Raw genomic sequence first — 11235 nt, 5'->3', positions numbered from 1 at the left:
AAAAAAAAACAAAAAAACAAAAAAAAAACCCCAAACAACCCAAAAAACAAAGGGGACAGAAAAAAAAACCCTCACAGCCTCTGTTTCTCTGTGGAAGATGTGGAGAACTACACTTTACACTGCAGTCACAAGTGTGCAGACCTGTTCCTCATGCACAGCATACACAAAACAGCATTTCAGGTGATTGAATGGAAAAGTGCACAGGCTCACTCAATATACTCTTTCCTTTAACCACAGAATTTACTGCTTGTAGCAACAGCTAAGAGAAAAAATTGAATTGTGGTTTTTACTGAAGTGCACCGCTAACCAACAGCTCTGCTGTAAGAAAAACTGATTACATAAAGCCATAAAGCATTGCAGCATAACAATATACATAATTAAGAAATTAAAAGGTAGTTAGGAAATCTCACCAAGACTTTGGTGGAATTAAGATAAACTCTTAAAAATTGAGGAGCCAGCACTGAGACTGGAACAGCTTTCAGAGGGAGGGCAGTATGTAGGGTTGGGTAATTGTAAGGCAATACTCATCCATAACTCAGGAAATGTTTTTGGTGAGCCTCATGGGGCAGAGACAGCTCCTTCCACCCTCAGGCCACAGCTTCAAATTTCACACACTAGTCGCAATAACCATAAAGGACACTGTTAAAAAAAAAAAAAAAGTTAAAATAAAAAGAAGCAGCTCTATTTTCCCACCTCATATATTCCTGCAGTAACTCCCACATTCTGAAGGCATGGAAGAAATGGTAAAAATGGGTAAAAAAATAATGTAACACAGGTAATGACAACTTACTCCTTAACTAAGCACTAACATTTCCCTGCAGCCCCATGAGAGGCTGGCAACACCTGTGCAAGTTACACATCAAAACTTGGATAAAATCACCACGTGTTTGGTCCCTAGAAGGAAAAGTCACCTTTTGAGAAAGGCAGCAGCTCTTGCTTTATTGTGGTGGGTCTTTTTGATGCTGGTAAACAGAACATGAAAAATACTCCAGCAAGGCAAATCTGCTGAAGGTGCAGACTAAACTCCTGTTGTCTGCGTGGCACTTGGGGTGGTGTTTGTAACCAGATACTGTGGAAACACAAGTGAACCTGACCTTGCCCTTATCTTTGGACTTGCAAAATGATCTCTGCTGGAAACTTCCTCACATTTCCTTTCATGTGCCAGATCAAGACTGAGACCAATCAGATAAAGCAGCGTGCCTTGAAGGCTCCACTCGCAGCTGTCCAGACAGTTAACCTTAGCCATGGAAGGAAAAAAATAATCAAACAATCTGTTTTCTTTGCAGCCCTACAACTGCTGCATCACATGATGTGACACTGATTTCCCTGCAGTGTATACTTTGAAGCTGACAAGTGTTAAGCTGTGATTAAAAATTCCAAATGGATGTAAGTACCTGTCACTCAGAGGGGTCCCTCAGTTGCACTGGTGACCACAGGAACACAGCCAGGAATCCACCAGCCCATTTGTGTAGGAGGAAGATGCTGCAGAGACTTCATTACAGGGTGCATCAGTTAACTCAGCAGATACAGACTTGACTCACAATCAGCCTAAAAGAAAAGCAGGCAGTTATTTTATTATCTTTAGGATCAAGGATTATATGGTAGAAAAAAAAAAAAACCAACACCCAACCAAACAAACCCAAACAGTGAAACCCCCTAAAATCACCATAGGAAATTTTGACCTGCTCCCAGAACTCACAGGTCTATTTTGATCAGTTTTATTACCTGGTTCAGGAAAATAGCTGCTTTATCAGCTAGTTTTCATTTCTCCATGAAAAACCTCTACCAAAATACACTAATTATAGTAAACAAACAAGAAGTGTAATTGGATGACTTCAGTACCTGCAGGGGAATTGTGCCTTTTGAAGTAACCTCATGTCAGACAGAAACGACAGCTCCTTCTAGACAGTATTTCTTTCATAACTATGCTACAACTAATTGTAAATACTTTGAATATGCACTTACAATTAAACAAATATCTTGTGTCTTGTTAGCAGGACACAAGATTGAGCTATTTTAGCTTCTTTGATGAATCACTCATTCTAAAACTTTATTAGAGAATGAATGTTTTTTAAGTAAAATGCAGCTGAACTGTAGAGATTATTAAAGTGTATTAAACAGACATTCTAAACATTAAACACCAAGTGAACACACTAAGTAGGAACACTACAGATGATTTAAATCAAGAACCAAAAGCTAGAAAGTTAATAGAAACATTCAAAACATTTTCAATAATAGTTACAGCAAATACTCAAAACAGTTGTTTAGTCTAGATTAAATCCTTATTTGGGACATAGTAGACCAAAAATGCCTTCTGATGTTCATGTGCTGGCTTTCTTTCATAGAGGAACAGGAGGAATGTGGGAGAGTAACAATGACATTTTCCTCTTAAACACTCACTGGTATGAGTAATTTTACCACATGAAGACTCCTGTTGAGTTTACCAGGACTATTCTTTTAAGGAGTTCCTCGTGGGCATTATTGTTCACAGGTTCTAAGCCGTTAGAAGCTATTAACTCTGCTCCATGGTAATAACATTATTTGCATATTAATTCTCAATGAACTATCCCAGTCATTAAGAGTAAGGAAGTAATTAACCCTTTTAATTGGACAATATATTTTGCAAGAGTACAGTTATTTAAATTATAGTTTGTCAAAGCTCTTAATCAAGCAAGAATTTGACAAAAAGCAAATCAGAAGTTTGAAAGTCACCTCCTTTTTTTTCAAAATTTTTCCCCTGCAAACTGACCCAAAAGAAAAAGGGGAAAAGTCCCTAACACAGGAAACATCTATAAATTACAAACACCCTTCTGATTATGCTGCAGAAAATTCAAGTTCAAAACAGTTCATTTTCCCTTTCCCATACCAATAATGTTACAAAACATATTCTTTCCCTTGTTTTGGCTTAAAAAATTCCACATGAATTTTGATGAAAACTGGAGCTAAATAGTATAGCGTTTTACTCTTAAATTTGTAGAAAAAAACCCCAGTGCTTTCCACTGTCGTAGCTTTTTTCTTTTGTCATTATAAATACCCACAGTAACGTGGGCACAGGTCTCTCTGCAGAGGATCTCTGGGTAGTGTGTGTGCTGGTGAATTCCAGGATGCTTCTGCAGCAGTGGAGGAAAAAAAACAACAAAAACCTCCTTGTAATCACACAGACCTCAGGGCCCTCCAGGCTGAGAGATTTTCCCTTCCCCACACCCCTGTTCATTAAACTGGGAGAAGTCAATGTTAGCATGGGATGCCTCTTTGGATTCCAGTGTCCCTGTGCCATCACTGCAGCTGTTTCCAAACCAGGAGGAGGGATGACCTGGAACTCCAGCAGAGAGGACAGGATGGACTCAGAGTTGTCCTGTTTGCACATCCACCTATTCTAACTTCTCTTGCCTTTGCCCATCTTGTTTTTTGCCACTGAAAGTGATAGTTGTCCCACCCAAGAGCAATGGGCTCTAACATACAGGGTTATATCCATTAAAGACTACACAGGACAAGAAATTAATATCTTGTTAGAAACATGACACTGATACATGGGCATTATAATCACTGAAAGATTTAAGGGGACATGATTATAGTAATTTATCTCTTGATGTGATTACAGTAATTTGTGTCTATTAAAATTAACACACATTTTAAATCTCCTACATGTTAACTTTTTTAAGGAAATGATATGCTTCAATTTAGTGATATGAAATTCACCTCAAGCACACTACTTATTTCTTTTCAATTTTGTTGCAAAGCTGTAACACAACCACAAAACAAAAAGTACCAGATACAGAAGGATTAAGTTACCTCAGTGGGATCAGAATGAAATTGTGAGTATTTCTGGCAGTTCTGGTGAAAATTTTTTCTCTGTTGAAGGCTATTCTGCATAAGTGACATAACTGTTCTCTTCCCTTGACATCACCTGTCATAAACATTGCACTAAAGGGACAAATCAATATACCTTCAGTCCATATCAGCATTTCCCTTGTCAGATTTTGCTTGTATGCCATTCAGATACATCCACATTTCCAAACTACAAGGGAGAGAGGATTTCTGATGAATAAACATATGGAGCAATTAAAATTAATGCCCATGGTGGTACCTTGCTAGGATAATAATAGATAAGCAATAACAGATAAGCAGTCCTCATTCTTTGTGTGTTCAGAGGAATTTCAAACCAAGAATCACCTCAGCATCAGGTAGCAGATGGGCTGTTGCTGTTTTACAGCTGAGGAAGGCAAGTGGCAGCAACAGAGGCATTAGGAAGGAGGGTGAAATAGTTACAGGGACAAAATAAGAGTAAGCACAGCTTTTCAGACATTAAAATGGAGCTCTCAAGAGGCTTCTTTTCCTTCTTCTCTCTCCTGTCTCCTGGTGACATGAGGGGTCTCCAAGCTGACACATAACTATGCTAAAAAACTGGGGAAAGAGTGGTGATCAACTCTTCAGTTGGTAAGTTTTACCCAGCTGGGATTCAGCTGTTAGTGCTGTCCAAGAACTTTCTCCTGGATTTGAATTCTGATTCCTACCTTTGGAGAAGGATGTGTGTGCAAGCACTTGGGTTAGATGGTGATGATAATGAAAGAAAATAACTAACAAACCCCAGAAGGAAGTTAGATGACGAGATCACAAACAGTGCTGAAGCAAAGTGAATTTGGCAGAGGAGAAACGAGAGGGGAAGAAAAATAGCACCAAATTCAAATTATCCCATGTCAGCACAACCCAGAGCTCTCCCTTCCTTCCCAGGTCTCACAATAAATGCTATTGATTGTCCCTAACTTCTAGCAGATTTCAGGCAGAGGAGAATCAGGTTCCAAGAAAACAAATCAAGTGCCACAACTGTGATACCTATTTCTGTCTCCTTTCCCTCTTGGGTCTTCCTGGGCAGGACTGAATTCCATCAATTTCCCATTAATCATCATTTTAATGTCCTACATTTACAGTAGCAAGCCAGAGCTAGCAGCACTTTTCCTTGTATCCTAAACTGGCGTAGTTTCAAAACGTTGTGCCATAATTTCACAAAGCAGGCTGGGGACACACTAAATTTGTATCTACAGTTGGCAGCAGTTTATACCAATGAGGCACTGTGTCAGAATGCTAAAATAGTTTTTAAAAATCCAGGAAAATGTTGTGTATAGCACACCGTCCAGTAGCTGGTTTCAAGCAACCCATTTGTAGCAGTGTTACATTCCTGTCTCATAAGAACCAAACAACTGAGCTTTGTTATGGGCTGACTTAACATCAGGAACGTCTGTATTTTTCTACAAAAAATACATTTTTATACAAAAAATCTCCTCTGAATCAAAAGAGTATTTGATTCCAGATACAACATTTAAATAAATGTACAGAACTACTAAAACCAATTAGAGAAATTATGTGAGGACATGCAAGGAGGAAAGGTCAGGAGTTAGTCTGTATTAAAATTCATTACAAATTGGCTGCTCTTTTAATTTAAAAACCAAAGCTTTTCATTTGTCAATTTGATAAAACGCATGTTTAAAAAAACCCACTCTCACCAGGTATTGCTTTTTATGGCTCACTTTGTACCACAAAAGACAAGGGATTTATATAATTATTTTGGACACTTTCAAGTACTTCCTAAAATGCTTTAATAAATTGTTAAAAAATCAGGTTAGCCCCTTTAGAAGAAAGAGCAGATAACCCAGGTATTGATGAATTTCCAGATATTGGTTCAACATCAAATACTCCACCTTTCTTTGCAAAGAATGTCCATGTTATTTTCTGTGTTTCCAGCTTCCCAGCTTCCCCTGATTCATCTTAGAATTTTGTGCTACTCTGTTGACATTATGTATGAAGGTAATACTTCCCCCAAAGAAGAAAATTTGATTTCTTATGATGTATAAAGTAACAAGAAGAAAGAATGGACCTAAACTAATAACAGAGGATTTAATCACCGTAAATGAAGCAAATATTATGGAACACATTTTACAAACAGGTAAATTGAACTGAATTGAGCAAGGTGATGGAACAAAGTAGCAGCACACTTGGAAATCAAAGCAAGAAATGTGATTTCATTACTTATTTGAAGTCAGGCCATTGGATATAAGCAGCACATGTGAGACACTCCCCACTTCATGCCTTCCCCACACAGCAGATATTTCTGGCAGAGACAGAGGCTTGTTGCTGTCCAGAGCCTGACTTCTTGTGTTGGCAGCTGACATTAAGCAAAGTCACCCCTCTTGCTGGAAATAACATGCAACAGAAAAAGGGCCATACAAACTATAGATTAGCCTTGCTCCAACCATGTGAAAGAAAAATGTTGTACTACCTAGATGAAAGAACATGCCTGTATGGTGAGAACTAATCCAGCAAAGAAGCTGCTTTGACTGGTTTTCTATTTTGTCAGCTGTTCAGCTATTGAAGGGCTGTACTGTAGTACGTCACAGAATTTTAGTCGTCAAAATAAACAAGCACAAGAAGCCTGCAATACTGGGATAAATATTTTCTTCCCTTTTACTCTTTTAAACAACTGATCACTGATATTTCTTGAAATAGCAACATACAGCATAAGACAAGAAATTACCTCAAGCTTCATATTTTTCAATATGTCTTCCCTTCCCAACTCTCCCAACTCTTCTGTACAGAATCACAAATTCATTATTCCATGAGCCTTTTCCACTGCCACTTACACCATGAGACCAGTCAATGACAACAGCCTCACCATGCCAATGACAGTAAAAGGTACAAAGTCTGTCTCTGAAAGAATGACTGACTAAACAATGACAAAGACAGAAAAAAATTTCTATGGAGTTGCATTCACTTTCCCCCAAAAATCCACATCAGAAGGAAGGAAGGAAGACAGCTTGACTGGATACACTAAGGAATGCATTTAAATTTAAATTAAAACCTGATTATTGTCATAATGCATTTGTATTTAGGAAGCCAAATGATTAACTGAAGAGAAAGTTAAAAGAAATGAAGCATGGCCTACAATAGAATTGTGGAGGCAGCATTCTTTAGTTGACCAGAAATGCAGCTATCTCTATGTAAAACTGTTGTAGGTTTTGTTTGATTGGGTTTTTCTTGGTTGTGTTTGGTTGTGTTTTAGTTTTCAAAAGATTTAACCTCTTGAATGGTATGTGAAAAGGAATTTCAGTGCAAATCATTTTCTGTAGCTTAATAAAAAATACATCCTTAATAATGCAGAATGTGTTTAATTTATTTTGAATATATAATGATGCAAATGCAGACAAAAAAATGGTTGTGCTTCTGCAGGTAGAAGGGGAACCAGCTACTGTCACAGTAACAGAATTTCTTGTACAGATTTCATCAGCATTTCTAATCTATCTGCAGCTGCCTGAGCAGGTGGAATGCTGGAATGATTGAAAGAAGAGCAGTATTAGCTTTGCAGTGCTATGTCTATAGATGTGAAATTCAGACATTTTCTCTGGTAATTTACATGTGTCTGTATCATCACCAGTGATGCTACTAACATTTTGACTAAACCAATGATACATGTGTCAGTGTTGTGCTAATATTATCTTTTATTAAAATAGTATCAGCCATTCATTCATTCACTTGGGAATTTTTTTTAATGTTCTGTTTTTTGGGGTTTTTTTTTTGGTTTTTTTGTTTTGTTCTTTTAAGGAGCCTATGGACATTTATATAATATATAAAAAAATAAATAATAAAGAAACAGCTTGGACATTTATATAATGAATTCCACTTCCAAGTGAGGCTGACCAATACTTTTCCCTGTCACTGCAAATGAGAAATAGGAACTCAAATCAGAACTCAGTCTCCAGAAAGATGAAAGATGAAATGACCAAGTACTAAAAGCCTGAAGGTGAAAAGTAATTGGCATGACAGCTTTTGGGATGTATATAAAATATACTGAAAGGGTCAAATAGCATACGAATTTCTAGTTGCTGTGATAACAAACAACCATTATATAATTTTCACCCAAAAATTGACTTCTTTGATGGAATCATGAGCAGTTGTCATGATTTTCTTACTTTCTACCTTTATACTAATGAACATATCACAATACACCGACATATCTATGTTTTATGATATATTATAAACTCCCTAGATTTTGTTGGAAGAGGCTGAGAAAAACCATGTCACAAGAAAGAGTGGAGAGGACTGGAAACAGATCACATTCTCGTTCCAAGTAGCAGAAGTGTTTTGTGAGCCAAGGGTGTCATTCACATTGAGACAGACCATGCTTACCTAAAATATTGCCAAGTTGGTGGCGATTCAGTGCTTCTAGCCTCCCCCAGAGACAGCCTGGCTCAGCAATGTGCTACCTGAGAAGAAATCCAAATTGAAGATGTTTCATCGAAGCCAACACAGCAGCCAAGACTCCAGAAGGGCTCTCCTCACTGCAGTCCTTTGGGACCAACATTCGGGTGGGTGAGCACACTGTGTCTTAGCCATACAATCTGGGAAGGAGGAGACAGCAGAAAGATTCATGAGGTAGAAAAGCAGCAGCTCAACGCTGCTCAGAAATCGGCACAGATTTCTCAGCATCAGGCATGAGGATAGCAGCATTGCAGGCAGTAAAAGCACCAAGACAGAGCTACAATGGAAGGCGCAAAGACAGTGGTCAAAAAACATCATTTCATTGGATGGAAGCTGTCAAACATTCCTCTCTAAAATCACACAATTCTGCATCCCTCACCTGTGTGTTTGACTGTGTGTCCTGCCTTGCCTGTGAGACTCAAGGCTTACTAGATTTTTGTATCAAACATTCTTGTCTTTTAAACCAGCAGGAAATGGTCTACAACATGGAGACTAGAATTTTAACATCAGCACTGTGTGCAGATTTTCTGACTGCAATGTAAGACATTGGGCTCTTAGAGAGTATCCAAAGGACTGTAAGGAAGGTGGTGAAGGAGGTGAAGCCATGTGAGGAGAAGCTGAGGTCACTTGGTTTGTTCAGCCTGGACAAGAGGAGCCTGCAGGGAGACCTCAGTGCAGTCACAACTTCCTTGTGAGGGGAAGAGGAGGGACAGGCACTGATCTCTGCTCTCAGGTAACCAGGGACAGGACCCAAGGGAGTGGTCTGAATCTGTGCCAGGGGAAGTTTAGGTTGGATATGAGAGAGATGTTCTTCACCCAGAGGGTGGTTGGGCACTGGACAGGCTCCCCAGGGAAGTGGTCAGAGCACCAGCCTGACAGAGCTCCAGAAGTGTTTGGACCGTGGTCCCAGGCACGTGGTGTGGTCCTGTGCAGGGCCAGCAGCTGGGCTGGATGAGCCTTGTGGGTCCCTTCCAACTTAGCAGATCCTCTGATTCTGTGATAAATGAAAGACATTGATTTATCAATATTTGACCAGTAAATAAAAAAGAGCTCCAGAAGTTTTTGGGGTTTTTTTGGGGTTTTGTTTGTTTGTTTGGTTGGTTGGTTTTTGGGGTTTTTTTTGTTTTTTTAATAAAAATTGGCAAGTGGAAATGAAAAATTCATCATCCAGGTATTTCTGGATTAGGCAAGTCCAATAAAGTTAGTAACCATCCCTTTTCCTGTACTTTCTGCCAGGGGTTGCTCCAGACATTTGCTGTTGGGTAAAGACCCCCTTTCAATGGGTCAGTGCTCACTCACTCCCACGTGCTCTTCCAGATCCTCTTCCTCTTTCCACATGTTCATATTTTCTTTCACTGACTTGGAAAGTGCAGCTTCATTCTACCTTAAAAGATGAAGAAAACAAAGGGATGCTGTTCACACATCACATCTCAGCAACTCCCCTGGATATTGTGGTTTGGACTTCCATGGTGGACCCAGGAACACTGTGTGGGCAGAATTTGATTTCCTTGTTTGTGTGTTGAAATAAATTGCTCTTCTCTGCAAGAAAGGAGACTGGTATATTTTTTATGTGAACAAGCAACCCTAGGAACCTCAGTCAACCTGGGAAACCTAGTAATATCTCTGAAATTCTATGATGATAAAGGTTAAATCCAGCAGCCTCTGTAGTGATGATACAGGGCAAAAACTAAATAATAAAGCCCTAAACTTATCCTCCTTTTCCTTTACTAAACTTGTCCTCCTTTTCCTTTACTGTCAAATTCTTCTAGGACATTTTGTCCACCTGCTTGAAAAAAATTCTCCACTATCAATGAATATGTTACAGTTCAAGAATAGTTACTCTTCAGTTAAGTGTCATTAATGTTATATAATTACAATGCAATCCTCTGATTTCCACTGCCCCCAAGAAAGGACAATAAAAAGCGTGTAGAAAGATAATGAAACAAACTTATCTTTAAAAAAAAAATTCACAATTTTAATAATATTATTTCATCCTTGGCAATGATTTTCCTCCAACTTTTTAACAAAAAGCAGAAGTGTTATAGATTATATATGGAAAAAATCATCAGTGCCAGATGAAAAGGGTTCTGGGTAAGTAGCACTCCCAGTTTAGCAAATTGTAAAGGCCCAGAGTTGTTCGAAGCTGAGACCCCACAGACAAAAAACTGCCTTCCAGTGCCAGCATTAGCCCATCTCCTCCTGCCCTGGCTGCCCTTTCTGGGGCTATTTCTGTAAATTTAACAAGATATTCGATTGCCAGGATCAACAGTCAGAATGCTTCAGGTCCTGACATCTACTAAGAGAACCATTTGGGCACAAACTTTCATCATTTCAGATGTTTTGACCATGAAGTCATGGGCAGCATCACCCTGGGAGTTCTATTTATAGCTCTTGTGCTTCACTGTAAGGTCTTGAATTAAAGGTAAAAGATTACTTCACTTCTTTTATACACAGTAGAAAACTTGTTGAAATAAAGTCAGTTCAGTTGAATTTTTAGAGCAAAAGGAAATCAGGCATTCAGAGTGCCGTCTTTTAACAGTGAAAGGAGCTTTTATTCTTTTTATAAATATCATATTTTTTATGAGGTTTATAAATATACTTGGCAAAGAAGTTCCATCCAAATGTTAGCAATTTCATATCTTTCATTAAAAGGATATTGACCCAGTTGATTTGTAATTAATTACAGGCTTTTTTCCCATTAGCTTATCGATTGAAGAGCCTGCAGTGCATTCCTGACTGCATTATAAATTACAGCTGTTCTTCCAGGGTACATTTGGTTGCAGTTAATTCCAATTGTCTACATTTTTCACATTGTAAGAGTTACCTGCTCTACATCTTGCCAAAATATATCCCTTACAGTAGAGAACTACAGGTCCTTTGTTTTTGTAGATCCGCTTCTATTAGTGATAAATCCAATTTTCTGCTTATTCAGATTTAAGAATGCAACAGTGACAACCAAAATTGCCTTCATTCTCATGCTCTCAA

The 11235-nt window shown here is 38.5% G+C and overlaps 1 long non-coding RNA gene across 3 annotated transcripts in view; it reads right to left on the bottom strand.

The window, feature by feature from the left end:
* Nucleotides 1-51: 51 nt before the first annotated feature.
* The window catches only part of LOC115496662 (uncharacterized), a 31021-nt gene continuing 19837 nt past the window's right edge, over nt 52-11235 (bottom strand). For 2 of the 3 annotated variants that reach the window (XR_003962190.4, XR_012057530.1), the window contains 4 exons: nt 9550-9634; nt 8179-8255; nt 1395-1548; nt 52-639 (listed from right to left, as the gene is read on the bottom strand). This is a non-coding gene — a long non-coding RNA (uncharacterized lncRNA). The remainder of the gene's footprint in view (nt 640-1394; nt 1549-8178; nt 8256-9549; nt 9635-11235) is intronic. The other variant, XR_012057531.1, reaches the window with a different exon arrangement.

The sequence above is a fragment of the Taeniopygia guttata genome, chromosome 10 (assembly GCF_048771995.1).
Source record: "Taeniopygia guttata chromosome 10, bTaeGut7.mat, whole genome shotgun sequence".
Classification (NCBI taxonomy): Eukaryota; Metazoa; Chordata; class Aves; order Passeriformes; family Estrildidae; genus Taeniopygia; species Taeniopygia guttata.
This window is presented reverse-complemented; position numbering and strand designations above follow the sequence as displayed.